A 21,264-nucleotide genomic window follows, 5' to 3' on the forward strand; every position below is an offset into this window, starting at 1 on the left:
ATAATTTTTTATGCAAACTATTGGGAGTTTATATTAATATGCTAATACGATGGATGGGGTAGCTCCACTGGTATTTGCTAGATGAGTGAAACAGGTGTAAGTTTTTTTTAGGTTTTAGTCCACGACGACAAAATTTATTTATATTTATATGCAAATTTTTTTTTTATATTTATAAATGAAAAGCTTTAAAATAATATTTAGATATTAATTTCTTTAGTAATAGGTAAGATTGTAACTTCGGTTAATTTCTAAATTGTTAACATTAAGTATATTTTGTTCAATGATACTTACTAATTTTTGTGGGCGACCTTCATATTGAGTCTCACAAGTGATAACAACTATATAAAAATAATGCACACTAGTTGTTTTGAGTAGAATTATGACATGTAATGTTATGCTATATTCCTTACACTTATTAACAAAATATTACGTTGGTTAAGACGGTAAAAATTTGTCATTCTTTTTTAGTATTTACTTTGTATTCGTTATTGTATTTATGTAATTTTATTTTATTTAAAGAATTTTATTCTTTTTCTTTTATATTTTTATCCATATCTCCATTTTTTATTATTTTATTTCCTTTCTAACAAATATTATAATTTGACTTTATTATTCTTCCATTTAACGCTTTCGAATTGGGTTCCATTTAAATAAATGGTTAATTGACCCAATTTAATATTACATCACTAATATCTTAAATTTTAGTCATCGCTGGTGTAACTTTCTAAACATTCTATCCTTGTCAGTGGCACAAAATATTCAAAAAAATATAATGAAAATAGTATATAGTTTACGAAAGTCCATATTATCATCTCGATGTTTTATTCAAGTGTGGGAATTTGAAAGCACTAATTGGAAGAAAAACACAAAACGACAAGGCTCTTTTCCCTGACATCAAAATAAATTTGAAATGAGAGTCAGTAGAATATTCATAAGCTGTTTGGATGCTTTATTAAAATAAAATTATGTAACAATGAATAATATCAAAATATGTTGTATGATTTATCTTATTAAAAAGGGAATTTCAAAGCAATGATCGTAAGAAAAATACATAATGACAAGGCTCTCTCCCAAAAAATCGAAATGAAATTTCGAAATGAGAGTCGGTAGAATATTTATAAGATGTTTGGATGCCTAAAAAAATAAAGTAATATAACAATGAATAAATTCAAAATACATTGTACGGTTTATGTTATTAAAATGGGAAAAAAAATATTTTTGTTGATTGTGTAGTAGAAAAACTTTACAACAAAATTATAAAATGATATATATAGAGAATAGATCCGAATTTGTGTTTGATGCAAATTCTAATTTTAAGTATTCACGGATATGGGTTCCAACAAATTAAAAATCCCTAGAATATGACAACTTGATTATATTAATAAATTTGAATGATAGCTTTATTTTACACAATATATATTCTTACAAAATCTTAATTCGAAACATACATTAGGTATTCCTTTTATTCACTTATTTTTCTTAAAGGACAAAATAAATCATCCTATAGTACAACAACATTTATTAGAACTAGGAAAAATTATTCTACAAACACCGCCTTTCTTAAATCCCTTTTTAAGACAGTCTGAATTGCATTGTCCATCAGACGCACAATTACCACCTTGACATTTTATATCCGTAACGCTATACTCACCACTTGATAAACCTACAACAACAACAAAAAAATTAATTATAGATTTTGTGTTCTTAAGAGTTTGTTGATCCTATATGAAGCATACGACTAGAGAGATAAAAATAAACTTTCATTCATTACCTGAAAGCAGGATCATAGAAATGAACAAAATCAAGCAAAAATACGATCGATTGATTAACATGAAGGCCATTGTAAAAAATTCACCTTTTACTGATTTTCTGTTGAGATTTAGGACTTACAATATATATACTGAAATGAAATTTATAAAGGGCAAGGAAGATGCTTGAAAAGAAAATAAATAAATTCAATTAAATTATTTTTATATTTTCATTACTTTACATCGATATTTATCTATTATATATATTTTATATTATTTTGTTTTTGTTAAAGGTCGATTTTAATATGTAAAAATGTCAATCTTAATTATTTTATGAGATACAAATATATAACACTCACTTCGGGGTGTGACATTGGTCTCAACTTTAATTATTAATATATTTATTTGAAACAATTATTATTTTTAATTATTTCATGTTATAATATTTTTAAATTATTGATATTATGCAACACATCGACAAATGACTGTTTTATTTTAACGGGCGTTATATATTTAATTATTCGCGTAAATTTTATTTTATTTTTGTATATATTTATTTAAAGGAGTGATCTACAATTTATTACTTAAAAAAACAAAAAGTTATTTTCGAATGTGATTTTAAATCAAATGAATGGTAAAATTTGTATGTAATTTTTTTGGGTGTAGTTAGGGGTTTGTTTTCAAGAAAAAAATTATTTATTTGGTGGGTAGAATGCAATAACTTAAAATTTTAGTAATTTACTTCATATACTCGATATAATGAGAATTAATTTTTTTATAATTTAGTTTCACAAATTTATAAGTTTACGGTAGCGTATTTTAATGTTTATGCACTTTAGAGGATGAAACTTTTTTAAGGTGGTAAAGTGGTAACATCATAATATTTCAAATATGTAACATATTCATTTCTTAAAAATTTTATCATTTAATATTTATATTTTATTTAATAAATTGTTTTATGAGGTAGGAACATTGTCAAATTGTAGCATCCTTAGTTTTATTGAATATATATAACTTCATTTTTAATTCATCGTTAATTAATGAGAATTTTAGTATATCTATTTCTTGTTTAATGGAATTTGACTGAAGAAAAGAAAGATACCTTATATTGACATATTTTTTTAATGGACGATTTGTTGAGGTATTTAAATTAATAATTTTTTATGCAAACTATTGGGAGTTTATATTAATATGCTAATACGATGGATGGGGTAGCTCCACTGGTATTTGCTAGATGAGTGAAACAGGTGTAAGTTTTTTTCTAGGTTTTAGTCCACGACGACAAAATTTATTTATATTTATATGCAAAAAATTTTTTTTTTTATATTTATAAATGAAAAGCTTTAAAAATAATATTTAGATATTAATTTCTTTAGTAATAGGTAAGATTGTAACTTCGGTTAATTTCTAAATTGTTAACATTAAGTATATTTTGTTCAATGATACTTACTAATTTTTGTGGGCGACCTTCATATTGAGTCTCACAAGTGATAACAAATATATAAAAATAATGCACACTAGTTGTTTTGAGTAGAATTATGACATGTAATGTTATGCTATATTCCTTACACTTATTAACAAAATATTACGTTGGTTAAGACGGTAAAAATTTGTCATTCCTTTTTTAGTATTTACTTTGTATTCGTTCTTGTATTTATGTAATTTTATTTTCTTTAAAGAATTTTATTCTTTTTCTTTTATATTTTTATCCATATCTCCATTTTTTATTATTTTATTTCCTTTCTAATAAATATTATAATTTGACTTTATTATTCTTCCATTTAACGCTTTCGAATTGGGTTCCATTTAAATAAATGGTTAATTGACCCAATTTAATATTACATCACTAATATCTTAAATTTTAGTCATCGCTGGTGTAACTTTCTAAACATTCTATCCTTGTCAGTGGCACAAAATATTCAAAAAAAATATAATGAAAATAGTATATAGTTTACGAAAGTCCATATTATCATCTCGATGTTTTATTCAAGTGTGGGAATTTGAAAGCACTAATTGGAAGAAAAACACAAAACGACAAGGCTCTTTTCCCTGACATCAAAATAAATTTGAAATGAGAGTCAGTAGAATATTCATAAGCTGTTTGGATGCTTTATTAAAATAAAATTATGTAACAATGAATAATATCAAAATATGTTGTATGATTTATCTTATTAAAAAGGGAATTTCAAAGCAATGATCGTAAGAAAAATACATAATGACAAGGCTCTCTCCCAAAAAATCGAAATGAAATTTCGAAATGAGAGTCGGTAGAATATTTATAAGATGTTTGGATGCCTAAAAAAATAAAGTAATATAACAATGAATAAATTCAAAATACATTGTACGGTTTATGTTATTAAAATGGGAAAAAAAAATTTTGTTGATTGTGTAGTAGAAAAACTTTACAACAAAATTATAAAATGATATATATAGAGAATAGATCCGAATTTGTGTTTGATGCAAATTCTAATTTTAAGTATTCACGGATATGGGTTCCAACAAATTAAAAATCCCTAGAATATGACAACTTGATTATATTAATAAATTTGAATGATAGCTTTATTTTACACAATATATATTCTTACAAAATCTTAATTCGAAACATACATTAGGTATTCCTTTTATTCACTTATTTTTCTTAAAGGACAAAATAAATCATCCTATAGTACAACAACATTTATTAGAACTAGGAAAAATTATTCTACAAACACCGCCTTTCTTAAATCCCTTTTTAAGACAGTCTGAATTGCATTGTCCATCAGACGCACAATTACCACCTTGACATTTTATATCCGTAACGCTATACTCACCACTTGATAAACCTACAACAACAACAAAAAATTAATTATAGATTTTGTGTTCTTAAGAGTTTGTTGATCCTATATGAAGCATACGACTAGAGAGATAAAAATAAACTTTCATTCATTACCTGAAAGCAGGATCATAGAAATGAACAAAATCAAGCAAAAATACGATCGATTGATTAACATGAAGGCCATTGTAAAAAATTCACCTTTCACTGATTTTCTGTTGAGATTTAGGACTTACAATATATATACTGAAATGAAATTTATAGAGGGCAAGGAAGATGCTTGAAAAGAAAATAAATAAATTCAATTAAATTATTTTATATTTTCATTACTTTACATCGATATTTATCTATTTATATATTTTATATTATTTTGTTTTTGTTAAAGGTCGATTTTAATATGTAAAAATGTCAATCTTAATTATTTTTATGAGATACAAATATATAACACTCACTTCGGGGTGTGACATTGGTCTCAACTTTAATTATTAATATATTTATTTGAAACAATTATTATTTTTAATTATTTCATGTTATAATATTTTTAAATTATTGATATTATGCAACACATCGACAAATGACTGTTTTATTTTAACGGACGTTATATATTTAATTATTCGCGTAAATTTTATTTTATTTTTGTATGTATTTATTTAAAGGAGTGATCTACAATTTATTACTTAAAAAAACAAAAAGTTATTTTCGAATGTGATTTTAAATCAAATGAATGGTCAATTTATATGTAATTTTTTTGGGTGTAGTTAGGGGTTTGTTTTCAAGAAAAAAATTATTTATTTGGTGGGTAGAATGCAATAACTTAAAATTTTAGTAATTTACTTCATATACTCGATATAATGAGAATTGATTTTTTTATAATTTAGTTTCACAAATTTATAAGTTTGCGGTAGCGTATTTTTATGTTTATGCACTTTAGAGGATGAAACTTTTTCAAGGTGGTAAAGTGGTAACATCATAATATTTCAAATATGTAACATATTCATTTCTTAAAAAAATTATCATTTAATATTTATATTTTATTTAATAAATTGTTTTATGAGGTAGGAACATTGTCAAATTGTAGCATCCTTAGTTTTATTGAATATATATAACTTCATTTTTAATTCATCGTTAATTAATGAGAATTTTAGTATATCTATTTCTTGTTTAATGGAATTTGACTGAAGAAAAGAAAGATACCTTATATTGACATATTTTTTTAATGGATGATTTGTTGAGGTATTTAAATTAATAATTTTTTATGCAAACTATTGGGAGTTTATATTAATATGCTAATACGATGGATGGGGTAGCTCCACTGGTATTTGCTAGATGAGTGAAACAGGTGTAAGTTTTTTTCTAGGTTTTAGTCCACGACGACAAAATTTATTTATATTTATATGCAAATTTTTTTTTTTTTTATATTTATAAATGAAAAGCTTTAAAAATAATATTTAGATATTAATTTCTTTAGTAATAGGTAAGATTGTAACTTCGGTTAATTTCTAAATTGTTAACATTAAGTATATTTTGTTCAATGATACTTACTAATTTTTGTGGGCGACCTTCATATTGAGTCTCACAAGTGATAACAAATATATAAAATAATGCACACTAGTTGTTTTGAGTAGAATTATGACATGTAATGTTATGCTATATTCCTTACACTTATTAACAAAATATTACGTTGGTTAAGACGGTAAAAATTTGTCATTCCTTTTTTAGTATTTACTTTGTATTCGTTCTTGTATTTATGTAATTTTATTTTCTTTAAAGAATTTTATTCTTTTTCTTTTATATTTTTATCCATATCTCCATTTTTTATAACTTTATTTCCTTTCTAATAAATATTATAATTTGACTTTATTATTCTTCCATTTAACGCTTTCGAATTGGGTTCCATTTAAATAAATGGTTAATTGACCCAATTTAATATTACATCACTAATATCTTAAATTTTAGTCATCGCTGGTGTAACTTTCTAAACATTCTATCCTTGTCAGTGGCACAAAATATTCAAAAAAAATATAATGAAAATAGTATATAGTTTACGAAAGTCCATATTATCATCTCGATGTTTTATTCAAGTGTGGGAATTTGAAAGCACTAATTGGAAGAAAAACACAAAACGACAAGGCTCTTTTCCCTGACATCAAAATAAATTTGAAATGAGAGTCAGTAGAATATTCATAAGCTGTTTGGATGCTTTATTAAATAAAATTATGTAACAATGAATAATATCAAAATATGTTGTATGATTTATCTTATTAAAAAGGGAATTTCAAAGCAATGATTGTAAGAAAAATACATAATGACAAGGCTCTCTCCCAAAAAATCGAAATGAAATTTCGAAATGAGAGTCGGTAGAATATTTATAAGATGTTTGGATGCCTAAAAAATAAAGTAATATAACAATGAATAAATTCAAAATACATTGTACGGTTTATGTTATTAAAATGGGAAAAAATATTTTTGTTGATTGTGTAGTAGAAAAACTTTACAACAAAATTATAAAATGATATATATAGAGAATAGATCCGAATTTGTGTTTGATGCAAATTCTAATTTTAAGTATTCACGGATATGGTTTCCAACAAATTAAAATCCCTAGAATATGACAACTTGATTATATTATAAATTTGAATGATAGCTTTATTTTACACAATATATATTCTTACAAAATCTTAATTCGAAACATACATTAGGTATTCCTTTTATTCACTTATTTTTCTTAAAGGACAAAATAAATCATCCTATAGTACAACAACATTTATTAGAACTAGGAAAAATTATTCTACAAACGCCGCCTTTCTTAAATCCCTTTTTAAGACAGTCTGAATTGCATTGTCCATCAGACGCACAATTACCACCTTGACATTTTATATCCGTAACGCTATACTCACCACTTGATAAACCTACAACAACAACAAAAAATTAATTATAGATTTTGTGTTCTTAAGAGTTTGTTGATCCTATATGAAGCATACGACTAGAGAGATAAAAATAAACTTTCATTCATTACCTGAAAGCAGGATCATAGAAATGAACAAAATCAAGCAAAAATACGATCGATTGATTAACATGAAGGCCATTGTAAAAAATTCACCTTTTACTGATTTTCTGTTGAGATTTAGGACTTACAATATATATACTGAAATGAAATTTATAGAGGGCAAGGAAGATGCTTGTAACAACCCGTATAATATATATCTAGAATAATATCATACAAGTGTTAAATTTTGGTACTGTCACAACATAAGTGCCTAATGGCATTAAGATATACACATGTCCAAACTAAAAACATCAATGGAACATGTTATACAATAATGCCTAAACAATAAAAAAAATCTAAGAACTATGTACAATATCTTCATTGCACATAACTCCACAGCGGAGGATCATAATGAACAACAACCCTTGAAACATCCATAACAGTTTCTCTTAGATTCAACCTGTAAAGAATACCTGAAAAATAACAACAATAATGGGATGAGATAATAATCTCAGTGAGTTCTCCTATCCTATGGGTCCACTCGGCTCTACAGGGTATTCTAATCGATATTCAACTCATATCCAACTCAAGTCAACAAGGGAACGAAGACTTGAGCGATGGGGAAACTATCTCGCAATTGTATGGCAACATGCATTTGAGTTCTCATAACTCAACCACGATCATTATTCAGATCACGAAACATCAATTCCCGATCGGACTTACGTCTAAGCCAGACTCGGTTCATGCATGCTCGTATGATTCGACTTTCACGGTGGATATCAGGTTCCCCTATGGGACTCTAACCCACTTTTAAGAACCATCACTCGTATGGGACTCTAACCCACTTAGGTGTCCACCTTTCCCCCATGTCCTCCATGGTTGGGGCTCAAACCCAATTGAGGCTCGAATCATTGGTCCCACATCCCAATGCTTACACGTTTAAGCATACCAATAGAGATGTGTACCATCACAGAAAAACACACATTCTGAATACATGATCGGTTCCACAAAACATTGGTTCCACGAACCATAACAAATTCATCAATCATAGGTGACTTCATTCACCATAATACACAAATAATAATATGGCATGTTCCATACAATGCGTCTCATTCTCAATCATGGTAACAATTCGTCCATGACCTCACATAAGCGTCATACGAATGAATACCGTATTCTCATACATATATCACACATATTTCATAACCTAGATTATCTTACTAAGTTATTAATCATTTTATCCTCATAGGTTTCCTCACTTGCCTTTGGTAAAGGTTTTCAATCATGTTATTTCACAATCAAACATATCAACCATGTTTAACACCCATCATAATTATAATTCATTTAATTTGTAAGACACATAATATACTATAATATGATATCATAATAATAGCCTTTTTCATTATCTTACTAATGCATCCGAATCCAAAACGGAGCTATAATGCTCAATTAATTCATTAATCTATCTTAATCAAGATTTAGATTAATATTTATTCATTGCATAAGTATTCAACAACAACCTCTTTGGCCTTGTGGTAAGGCATGTAATTCTATTTCAGTGTTAACCGATTAACCACTCACGAAACTGCCCAGAAAGTGAGTTTTGCTACGCGTTAACCGGTTAACCGGATTTCCATTAATTCTCAGTAACCTCTTTCCTTAAATAACTCCTCTTTTATTTTCCTTTCCATCTACCATTTTCACATAACATGATTTTTTTAACAACAACCAACATAATATCAACACATAGCATGGATAGGGCACAATTCACACAAACCCTAACCCCACAAATATAGATTATTTTCCCCCAAATGCTAAAACTATCTAAGAACTCACCTAGTAGAAGAAGAAGATGAAGTTGTTGATGATGAAGATGAGATGATGATGGAGGTTTCCTTCCTCTTCTTCTCCCATGAGTCTTCTTCTTCCTTCCTTCTCTTTTCCTCTTTCTTTCTCTTCTTTTCTTCTCTTTCTTTTCCTTTTCCTTCCTGATATCTCTCACTCTCTCTTCTTCTATTCTTATCCTCTTCTTCTTTTCTTTTCCACCACACATATACTATATAATATATATATATAAATAATATATAATATTAAGTAGTATCATAAAATACCTCAATTGATATTTTATCTTCCAGCATCAATTGACCAATTATTAATGTTACCAAAAATGTCCTCTCTTGTACTTATTAATATTGGTTTGTCTCTTTATTAATAATCAATCCCTTCAGAGTTCACTGGTTACTCTATTGGTCCCAATTGACAACATTTAGAGCACATAGGAGCTCTAATTGGTACAACTAACAAAAGATATAGTACACAGGTACTCAATTGATCTCAACTGACAACTAATTGAGCATTTAAGGGAATATGGAATATTACATTCTCCCCCCTTAAATTGAAATTCGCCCCCGAATTTCCTTCACTCAACAAACAAACAAACCTTAAATCAACATCTTAGACCAACACTTGACTTCTCTTCAATTCCAAGTCTCTAACATACTTATTCTTCTAACTTATCTTTGCTGACAAATTTCCTTCTTCATGCACTCTCGAAATTTTTTGATTTCCATCACTATCTCATTCTGATATTGGATTAACATTTAAACTTGCTCCCACTTAATTCCTCTTATATACCGCTCAACATCAGTGGGTCACTTTCTTCCTGGAAACCATGACTTCCCTTACTTGCACTAAATTACACAAAACATAATTACGACATCTTATCTCGACTTGGTTAATCAATACCCATTAATTCTCCATAAGAAAATTTATTGATTCCTTAACCACACAATATTGACTACTCTTCCCTTATTATTCCTTCAACAAATGTGTCAAACTTGTAATCCATCTACCGGTAATCTTATAAACTTCACCTGGCATAATGCTACATGCTGCAAGCCTCTACTCCATTCGTTTCCCTTCTCTCGTACTACTCCAGTAAGATATCACCATTAGCACGAGATTGTCTCACTCTCATTCTTATGAGTAACTATCCCCATGATCCCCATAGACTTGATTGATCTCTTTCTTTCGTCACCTTCCATTGTGGTACTCTGATTCCAACAGTGGGACACCTGGGATTCCTAGGCACTACTATTTAGATAACAATCCACAAAGAAACACACTTACCCTCCAGAGTGCCTACCGTATACAAGAACCTTACCGACTCCCATTAGTAGAATAACTTCCTTGATGACTCACAAAAGTTTATAATAAGACCAACACTCTTCAGAATATAGGTATCCAGGAGTTACATGGCTACAACCATAAAAACATAGAACATCCAAATTCATCATGTGTTTGATGCAGCTATACCAAATTAGTTTGACAATATCCGGTTCCGGTTACTATATTCCATATCAATCCTCTTATAGGGTTTTGATTCACTCAAGATTTCTCCCGACACATAATCTCGGCCAATAACAAAGTAACACCGTCAAGGAACTTTAAATTATCAACAAAACACCACTTCTAAGGAACTTAAGCAATCTAGAACATAACTATGAGTGTCCATACATCTCGTAGAGTCACACACAATACTTCACACATATCTAGAGACAACATTTCACTTCGTATCCAAAATCATTCATCTCAATCGTTTTGTCCCGTCTTCTATGATCTTAGCTCATGCTCTTACTAACATACCATCCGAGTTACATGTTTAACTTTAGGAATAACTGATTCTCGTTCCTCCTGGGAAGTATAACTCATGAATCCTCCAATAGGGTAGAGTATCATCGTACACATCCATTACCACTCTCAGGGAGTCTACATCTAAGGCTATGAATCCAAATGAATCAATCAATTTCATACCATGACCAACCGCTTCACACCCTATCAATTTATACCACATACCTAGATAATCTCTTCCAGATCACCACTTAGTAGGTCTCTTCCAAGTCCGTTCCGTATAGTTATTCATAATCATAATAGTGGTACTTCCCAGACTTACTTAAACTGATCATGGTTTATCAGGTTGGTTTCCCCCCACACATCTGACTTCCATGAACTCTCTACAGATGACCAACTATGCACTACACCTTCGAAAATCCCAATTTCAAAACTACCAATCTGACTTGTGATGACTTGTAACTCCATCCTCAATTTGTACATCCATAACGGTACACTTATGACATTTAAGATATCCTTAGCTCCAACACTGTGTGAATGTTTATACTCCGGGATCAACCAACCAAACACTCCTCAAGAAGATAAATAACAACCAGACTTCCAATAAGCCAATATTACTCTTTCAATCCAAATAAAATTCACTTAAGATGAACCTTATCATTTCCACACAATTATGACTAGAATTTTCTTCTAAACCAATACCTACTACACACTGCATTATACCGGGGTTACTTGTCTCTATAACTTCCCACGAATAATCCTCATTGCCTCCCAATAAACTCTTGCAACATAAAACATTCCACATTCTACACTTAGTCCACATGCTCCAGCTTAGCTTATCTTTTGTTGGCTATCATCAACTAAACTTCTTAGAATACAAGACTCACTGCTCAAAGAAATGTATGTTACTTTACATCCATCTCAAGACAAGGAATCCATTACACTTACTTGTGACCATAATACTGCTATCACATACTTCTCTTAACACCAAGGTTTAACTTCCTCTATTCCACTATGTAACACCCCATACTGCTTTCAGGATTATCAACTAACCCCACAAATCAACACGGGCCTTTTTCAACATGTTTTGTCCTCACTCGCACGCTTTTCAGGAAACTTCCCAGAAGGTCACCCATCCCAATACTACTCCAAGTCAAGCACGCTTAACTATGGAGTTCTTATTGGTTAGGATACCGAAAAGAAGATGCATCTTGTTGATATAGGTAGTACCAGTTAATCCTTATAAGTCTTCTTTCAACCATGTAGTCTCATACCTGCACAGCCTTAGGATCCCTCTCATTCCGATGTGAATTTGGTTTTTCCCCTAGAAGTTGCTAGGAGTGTCTCATTGTCATGCATCATGCATCGACAACCACTCCATCGCCCTCGGATGTTACATGTAACCACTCTTCGGCCTCTCCGACCTCGGGTGTTACACACTACATACTCTAGAAATCCTCGATGTGAACAATCATCAACTACACGCCCATAACTTTGTCTTAATGAATCTTAATGGTTCAATTACGCCTTTATCTAAAATGTTCCTCATTACAACGGTCGTATTGCAACATCCTCACTACTTCCACACTCGGTGTTCACTTGTCTTCCCATGGTAATTCTCTCAGTTCCAATTACAAAACCATTCTACTAGAAGTCCTTAAATCCAACTTAATTGCTCTTCTCCTCAACCAGATCCCATATAACCAAACTCACTGGAGCTTCCATTACTATATAATGGGCGTTATCTCTCTCCAACACAAACTCTTATAATTGATCCTTAGGTAACTCATCATTCCATTATGGTCTCTTACTAACACTGAACCGCTGACGAGCTATCTTCAATCCGATCTCCCTTCTAAAACTGAACATACTTGGTTTATCTTATAACCTCCATTTTGTCCATACATGTTTCACTTGGAATAGGCAACCATGTCCTCGAGTCTCTCCTTAGACTTCACCACTACCTTAGGCTCCCAACAAAACTGAATGTCCTTATCCCTCAAGTCTTTAACCACTTGCAAGGTACCATTCCAAATATATATTCCATTAAGTACTCTTGTTCTTCCAAAATATTTTAGTGGCCTTAGAAGCTGAAACACTAATACACTACCTCACTTCCAGACCTTATGACATATGCGTAACATAACCATTCTTCCTCCTTTACCATACAGAATCACTCGCAATACTATTCCACATTAGTGAGTATATCTTACTCAGCTAGCAATTCACACCTCTCTCAAAGCTCTGACAATTTATCCAATAGAGATCCTTAACTTCTTAACGCTGTTAACACCGCAGAATCGCTTGGATGATACACTACTCTTCAATTCCATAATACCCAAATCACAACGCCTCTGAAACTTCAACTGGGCCATCTAGTTCTCCTTACTTTCTAACTCTTGGCTTGAGCCTATTCTCAAAGCACAAGTTCAACCCACACTTCGGAGTCCTCGTGGTCGCTTAACCATGATCCTACCTACCATGGACATAGCATTAGGTTGATCAGGCCCAATACTATATACAGTGATATTAAGAATCATGTTGGCTATACACACATATGAGGCAGGAATAGATTTACTTATGATGTTTCAAGGCTAGGTCGAGAATCGACCTGCTCTGATACCAACTGTAACAACCCGTATAATATATATCTAGAATAATATCATACAAGTGTTAAATTTTGGTACTGTCACAACATAAGTGCCTAATGGCATTAAGATATACACATGTCCAAACTAAAAACATCAATGGAACATGTTATACAATAATGCCTAAACAATAAAAAAAATCTAAGAACTATGTACAATATCTTCATTGCACATAACTCCACAGCGGAAGATCATAATGAACAGCAACCCTTGAAAATCCATAACAGTTTCTCTTAGATTCAACCTGTAAAGAATACCTGAAAAATAACAACAACAATGGGATGAGATAATAATCTCAGTGAGTTCTCCTATCCTGTGGGTCCACTCGGCTCTACAGGGTATTCTAATCGATATTCAACTCATATCCAACTTAAGTCAACAAGGGAACGAAGACTTGAGCGATAGGGAAACTATGTCACAATTGTATGGCAACATGCATCTGAGTTCTCATAACTCAACCACGATCATTATTCAGATCATGAAACATCAATTCCCGATCGGACTTACGTCTAAGCCAGACTCGGTTCATGCATGCTCGTATGATTCGACTTTCACGGTGGATATCAGGTTCCCCTATGGGACTCTAACCCACTTTTAAGAACCATCACTCGTATGGGACTCTAACCCACTTTGAGTATCTTTCACCGTATGGGACTCTAACCCACTTAGGTGTCCACCTTTCCCCCATGTCCGCCATGGTTGGGGCTCAAACGCAATTGAGGCTCGAATCATTGGTCCCACATCCCAATGCTTACACGTTTAAGCATACCAATAGAGATGTGTACCATCACAGAAAAACACACATTCTGAATACATGATCGGTTCCACAAAACATTGGTTCCACGAACCATAACAAATTCATCAATCATAGGTGACTTCATTCACCATAATACACAAATAATAATATGGCATGTTCCATACAATGCGTCTCATTCTCAATCATGGTAACAATTCGTCCACGACCTCACATAAGCGTCGTACGAATGAATACCGTATTCTCATACATATATCACACATATTTCATAACCTAGATTATCTTACTAAGTTATTAATCATTTTATCCTCATAGGTTTCCTCACTTGCCTTTGGTAAAGGTTTTCAATCATGTTATTTCACAATCAAACATATCAACCATGTTTAACACCCATCATAATTATAATTCATTTAATTTGTAAGACACATAATATACTATAATATGATATCATAATAATAGCCTTTTTCATTATCTTACTAATGCATCCGTCCGAATCCAAAACGGAGCTATAATGCTCAATTAATTCATTAATCTATCTTAATCAAGATTTAGAATAATATTTATTCATTGCATAAGTATTCAACAACAACTTCTTTGGCCTAGTGGTAAGGCATGTACAATTTCAAGGAGGTCCTAGGTTCGAACCCCATTGGTGACAAATTCTGCACAGACAGAAAATTTAATTCTATTTCAATGTTAACCTTAACCGATTAACCTCTTTCCTTTAATAACTCCTATTTTATTTTCCTTTCCATCTACCATTTTCACATAACATGATTTTTTTAACAACAACCAACATAATATCAACACATAGCATGGATAGGGCACAATTCACACAAACCCTAACCCCACAAATATAGATTATTTTCCCCCAATGCTAAAACTATCTAAGAACTCACCTAGTAGATGAAGAAGATGAAGTTGTTGATGATGAAGATGAGATGATGATGGAGGTTTCCTTCCTCTTCTTCTCCCATGAGTCTTCTTCTTCCTTCCTTCTCTTTTCCTCTTTCTCTTCTCTTTTCTTCTCTTTCTTTTCCTTTTCCTTCCTGATATCTCTCACTCTCTCTTCTTCTATTCTTATCCTCTTCTTCTTTTCTTTTCCACCACACATATACTATATAATATATATAAATAATATATAATATTAAGTAGTATCATAAAATACCTCAATTGATATTTTATCTTCCAGCACCAATTGACCAATTATTAATGTTACCAAAAATGTCCTCTCTTGTACTTATTAATATTGGTTTGTCTCTTTATTAATAATCAATCCCTTCAGAGTTCACTGGTTACTCTATTGGTCCCAATTGACAATATTTAGAGCACATAGGAGCTCTAATTGGCACAACTAACAAAAGATATAGTACACAGGTACTCAATTGATCTCAACTGACAACTAATTGAGCATTTAAGGGAATATGGGATATTACATTCTCCCCCCCTTAAATTGAAATTCGCCCCCGAATTTCCTTTACTCAACAAACAAACAAACCTTGAATCAACATCTTAGACCAACACTTGACTTCTCTTCAATTCCAAGTCTCTAACATACTTATTCTTCTAACTTATCTTTGCTGACAAATTTCCTTCTTCATGCACTCTCGAAATTTCTTGATTTCCATCACAATCTCATTCTGATATTGGATTAACATTTAAACTTGCTCCCACTTAATTCCTCTTATATACCGCTCAACATCAGTGGGTCACTTTCTTCCTGGAAACCATGACTTCCCTTACTTGCATTAAATTACACAAAACATAATTATGACATCTTATCTCGACTTGGTTAATCAATACCCATTAATTCTCCATAAGAAAATTTATTGATTCCTTAACCACACAATATTGACTACTCTTCCCTTATTATTCCTTCAACAAATGTGTCAAACTTGTAATCCATCTACCGGTAATCTTATAAACTTCACCTGGCATAATGCTACATGCTGCAAGCCTCTACTCCATTCGTTTCCCTTCTCTTGTAATCCATCATGGTTTATCAGGTTGGTTTCCCCCCACACATCTGACTTCCATGAACTCTCTACAGATGACCAACTATGCACTACACCTTCGAAAATCCCAATTTCAAAACTACCAATCTGACTTGTGGTGACTTGTAACTCCATCCTCAATTTGTACATCCACAACGGTACACTTATGACATTTAAGATATCCTTAGCTCCAACACTGTGTGAATGTTTATACTCCGGGATCACCTTTTAAAGATTTTCTGTTGTGATTTAGGACTTACAATATATATACTGAAATGAAATTTATAGAGGGCAAGGAAGATGCTTGAAAAGAAAATAAATAAATTCAATTAAATTATTTTTATATTTTCATTACTTTACATCGATATTTATCTATTTATATATATTTTATATTATTTTGTTTTTGTTAAAGGTCGATTTTAATATGTAAGAATGTCAATCTAAATTATTTTTATGAGATACAAATATATAACACTCACTTCGGGGTGTGACATTGGTCTCAACTTTAATTATTAATATATTTATTTGAAACAATTATTATTTTTAATTATTTCATGTTATAATATTTTTAAATTATTGATATTATGCAACACATCGACAAATGACTGTTTTATTTTAACGGACATTATATATTTAATTATTCGCGTAATTTTATTTTATTTTTGTATGTATTTATTTAAAGGAGTAATCTACAATTTATTACTTAAAAAAAACAAAAAGTTATTTTTGAATGTGATTTTAAATCAAATGAATGGTAAAATTTATATGTAATTTTTTTGGGTGTAGTTAGGGGTTTGTTTTCAAGAAAAAAATTATTTATTTGGTGGGTAGAATGCAATAACTTAAAATTTTAGTAATTTACTTCATATACTCGATATAATGAGAATTAATTTTTTTATAATTTAGTTTCACAAATTTATAAGTTTACGGTAGCGTATTTTTATGTTTATGCACTTTAGAGGATGAAACTATTTTAAGGTGGTAAAGTGGTAACATCATAATATTTCAAATATGTAACATATTCATTTCTTAAAATTTTTAGCATTTAATATTTATATTTTATTTAATAAATTGTTTTATGAGGTAGGAACATTGTCAAATTGTAGCATCCTTAGTTCTATTGAATATATATAACTTAATTTTTAATTCATCATTAATTAATGAGAATTTTAGTATATCTATTTCTTGATTAATGGAATTTGACTGAAGAAAAGAAAGATACCTTATATTGACATATTTTTTTAATGGACGATTTGTTGAGGTATTTAAAGTAATGATTTTTTATGCAAACTATTGGGAATTTATATTAATATGCTAATACAAAGGATGGGGTAGCTCCACTGGTATTTGCTAGATGAGTGAAACAGGTGTAAGTTTTTTTCTAGGTTTTAGTCCACGACGACAAAATTTATTTATATTTATATGCAAAAAATAATTTTTTTATATTTATAAATGAAAAACTTTAAAAATAATATTTAGATATTAATTTCTTTAGTAATAGGTAAGATTGTAACTTCGGTTAATTTCTAAAGTGTTAACATTAAGTATATTTTGTTCAATGATACTTACTAATTTTTGTGGGCGACCTTCATATTGAGTCTCACAAGTGATAACAAATATATAAAAATAATGCAGACTAGTTGTTTTGAGTAGAATTATGACATGTAATGTTATGCTATATTCCTTACACTTATTAACAAAATATTACGTTGGTTAAGACGGTAAAAATTTGTCATTCCTTTTTTAGTATTTACTTTGTATTCGTTCTTGTATTTATGTAATTTTATTTTATTTAAAGAATTTTATTCTTTTTCTTTTATATTTTCATCCATATCTCCATTTTTTATTATTTTATTTCCTTTCTAATAAATATTATAATTTGACTTTATTTTTCTTCCATTTAACGCCTTCGAATTGGGTTCCATTTAAATAAATGGTTAATTGACCCAATTTAATATTACATCACTAATATCTTAAATTTTAGTCATCGCTGGTGTAACTTTCTAAACATTCTATCATTTGTTTAACTTTCATTTTCTATGCAACATTTGATTTCCTTGTCAGTGGCACAAAATATTCAAAAAAAAATATAATTAAAATAGTATATAGTTTACGAAAGTCCATATTATCATCTCGATGTAGTATTCAAGTGTGGGAATTTGAAAGCACTAATTGGAAGAAAAACACAAAATGACAAGGCTCTTTTCCCTAACATCAAAATAAATTTTGAAATGAGAGTCAGTAGAATATTCATAAGCTGTTTGGATGCTTTAATAAAATAAAATTATGTAACAATGAATAATATCAAAATATGTTGTATGATTTATTTTATTAAAAAGGGAATTTCAAAGCAATGATCGTAAGAAAAATACATAATGACAAGGCTCTCTCCCAAAAAATCGAAATGAAATTTCGAAATGAGAGTCGGTAGAATATTTATAAGATGTTTGGATGCCTAAAAAAATAAAGTAATATAACAATGAATAAAATCAAAACACATTGTACGGTTTATGTTATTAAAATGGGAAAAAATATTTTTGTTGATGGTGTAGTAGAAAAACTTTACAACAAAATTATAAAATGATATATATAGAGAATAGATCCGAATTTGTATTTGATGCAAATTCTAATTTTATGTATTCACGGATATGGTTTCCAACAAAATAAAAATCCCTAGAATATGACAACTTGATTATATTAATCAATTTGAATGATAGCTTTATTTTACACAATACATATTCTTACAAAATCTTAATTCGAAACATACATTAGGTATTCCTTTTATTCACTTATTTTTCTTAAAGGACAAAATAAATCATCCTATAGTACAACAACATTTATTAGAACTAGGAAAAATTATTCTACAAACACCGCCTTTCTTAAATCCCTTTTTAAGACAGTCTGAATTGCATTGTCCATCAGACGCACAATTACCACCTTGACATTTTATATCCGTAACGCTATACTCACCACTTGATAAACCTACAACAACAACAAAAAATTAATTATAGATTTTGTGTTCTTAAGAGTTTGTTGATCCTATATGAAGCATACGACTAGAGAGATAAAAATAAACTTTCATTCATTACCTGAAAGCAGGATCATAGAAATGAACAAAATCAAGCAAAAATACGACCGATTGATTAACATGAAGGCCATTGTAAAAAATTCACCTTTTACTGATTTTCTGTTGAGATTTAGGACTTACAATATATATACTGAAATGAAATTTATAGGGGGCAAGGAAGATGCTTGAAAAGAAAATAAATAAATTCAATTAAATTATTTTTATATTTTCATTACTCTACATCGATATTTATCTATTTATATATATTTTATATTATTTTGTTTTTGTTAAAGGTCGATTTTAATATGTATAAATGTCAATCTTAATTATTTTTATGAGATACAAATATATAACACTCACTTCGGGTGTGACATTGGTCTCAACTTTAATTATTAATATATTTATTTGAAACAATTATTATTTTTAATTATTTCATGTTATTATTTTTAAATTATTGATATTATGCAACACATCGACAAATGGCTGTTTTATTTTAACGGACGTTATATATTTAATTATTCGCGTAAATTTTATTTTATTTTTGTATGTATTTATTTAAAGGAGTAATCTACAATTTATTACTTAAAAAAACAAAAAGTTATTTTCGAATGTGATTTTAAATCAAATGAATGGTAAAATTTATATGTAATTTTTTTGGGTGTAGTTAGGGGTTTGTTTTCAAGAAAAAAATTATTTATTTGGTGGGTAGAATGCAATAACTTAAAATTTTAGTAATTTACTTCATATACTCGATATAATGAGAATTAATTTTTTTATAATTTAGTTTCACAAATTTATAAGTTTACGGTAGCGTATTTTTATGTTTATGCACTTTAGAGGATGAAACTTTTTTAAGGTGGTAAAGTGGTAACATCATAATATTTCAAATATGTAACATATTCATTTCTTAAAAATTTTATCATTTAATATTTATATTTTATTTAATAAATTGTTTTATGAGGTAGGAACATTGTCAAATTGTAGCATCCTTAGTTTTATTGAATATATATAACTTCATTTTTAATTCATCATTAATTAATGAGAATTTTAGTATATCTATTTCTTGATTAATGAATGATAACTTTATTTTACACAATATATATTCTTACAAAATCATAATTCAAAACATACATTAGGTATTCCTTTTATTCACTTATTTTTCTTAAAGGACAAAATAAATCATCCTATAGTACAACAACATTTATTAGAACTAGGAAAAATTATTCTACAAACACCGCCTTTCTTAAATCCCTTTTTAAGACAGTCTGAATTGCATTGTCCATCAGACGCACAATTACCACCTTGACATTTTATATCCATAACGCTATACTCACCACTCGATAAACCTACAACAACAACAAAAAATTAATTATAGATTTTGTGTTCTTAAGTGTTTGTTGATCCTATATAAAGCATACGACTAGAGAGATAAAAATAAACTTTTATTCATTACCTTAAAGCAGGATCATTGAAATGAACAAAATCAAGGAAAAATACGATCGATTGATTAACGTGAAGGCCATTGAAAAAAATTCACCTTTTAGTGTTTTTCCTATTGAGATTTAGGATTACAATATATATACTAAAATGAAATTTATAGAGGGTAAAGAAGATGCTGGAAAAGA

General features: G+C 29.6%; 2 long non-coding RNA genes across 2 annotated transcripts; both read right to left on the reverse strand.

The window, feature by feature from the left end:
- Positions 1–1,360: 1,360 nt before the first annotated feature.
- Positions 1,361–1,907, reverse strand: LOC127092139 (uncharacterized). The gene is made up of 2 exons (XR_007792124.1): positions 1,772–1,907; positions 1,361–1,663 (listed from the first exon to the last, which is right to left on the reverse strand). It is a non-coding gene; the product is annotated as an uncharacterized LOC127092139 (long non-coding RNA).
- Positions 1,908–4,267: 2,360 nt separating this feature from the next.
- Positions 4,268–19,797, reverse strand: LOC127092137 (uncharacterized). The gene is made up of 3 exons (XR_007792119.1): positions 19,746–19,797; positions 4,678–4,761; positions 4,268–4,570 (listed from the first exon to the last, which is right to left on the reverse strand). It is a non-coding gene; the product is annotated as an uncharacterized LOC127092137 (long non-coding RNA).
- Between the last annotated feature and the right edge of the window lie 1,467 nt (positions 19,798–21,264).

The sequence above is a fragment of the Lathyrus oleraceus genome, chromosome 6, assembly GCF_024323335.1.
Source record: "Lathyrus oleraceus cultivar Zhongwan6 chromosome 6, CAAS_Psat_ZW6_1.0, whole genome shotgun sequence".
NCBI lineage: Eukaryota > Viridiplantae > Streptophyta > Magnoliopsida > Fabales > Fabaceae > Lathyrus > Lathyrus oleraceus.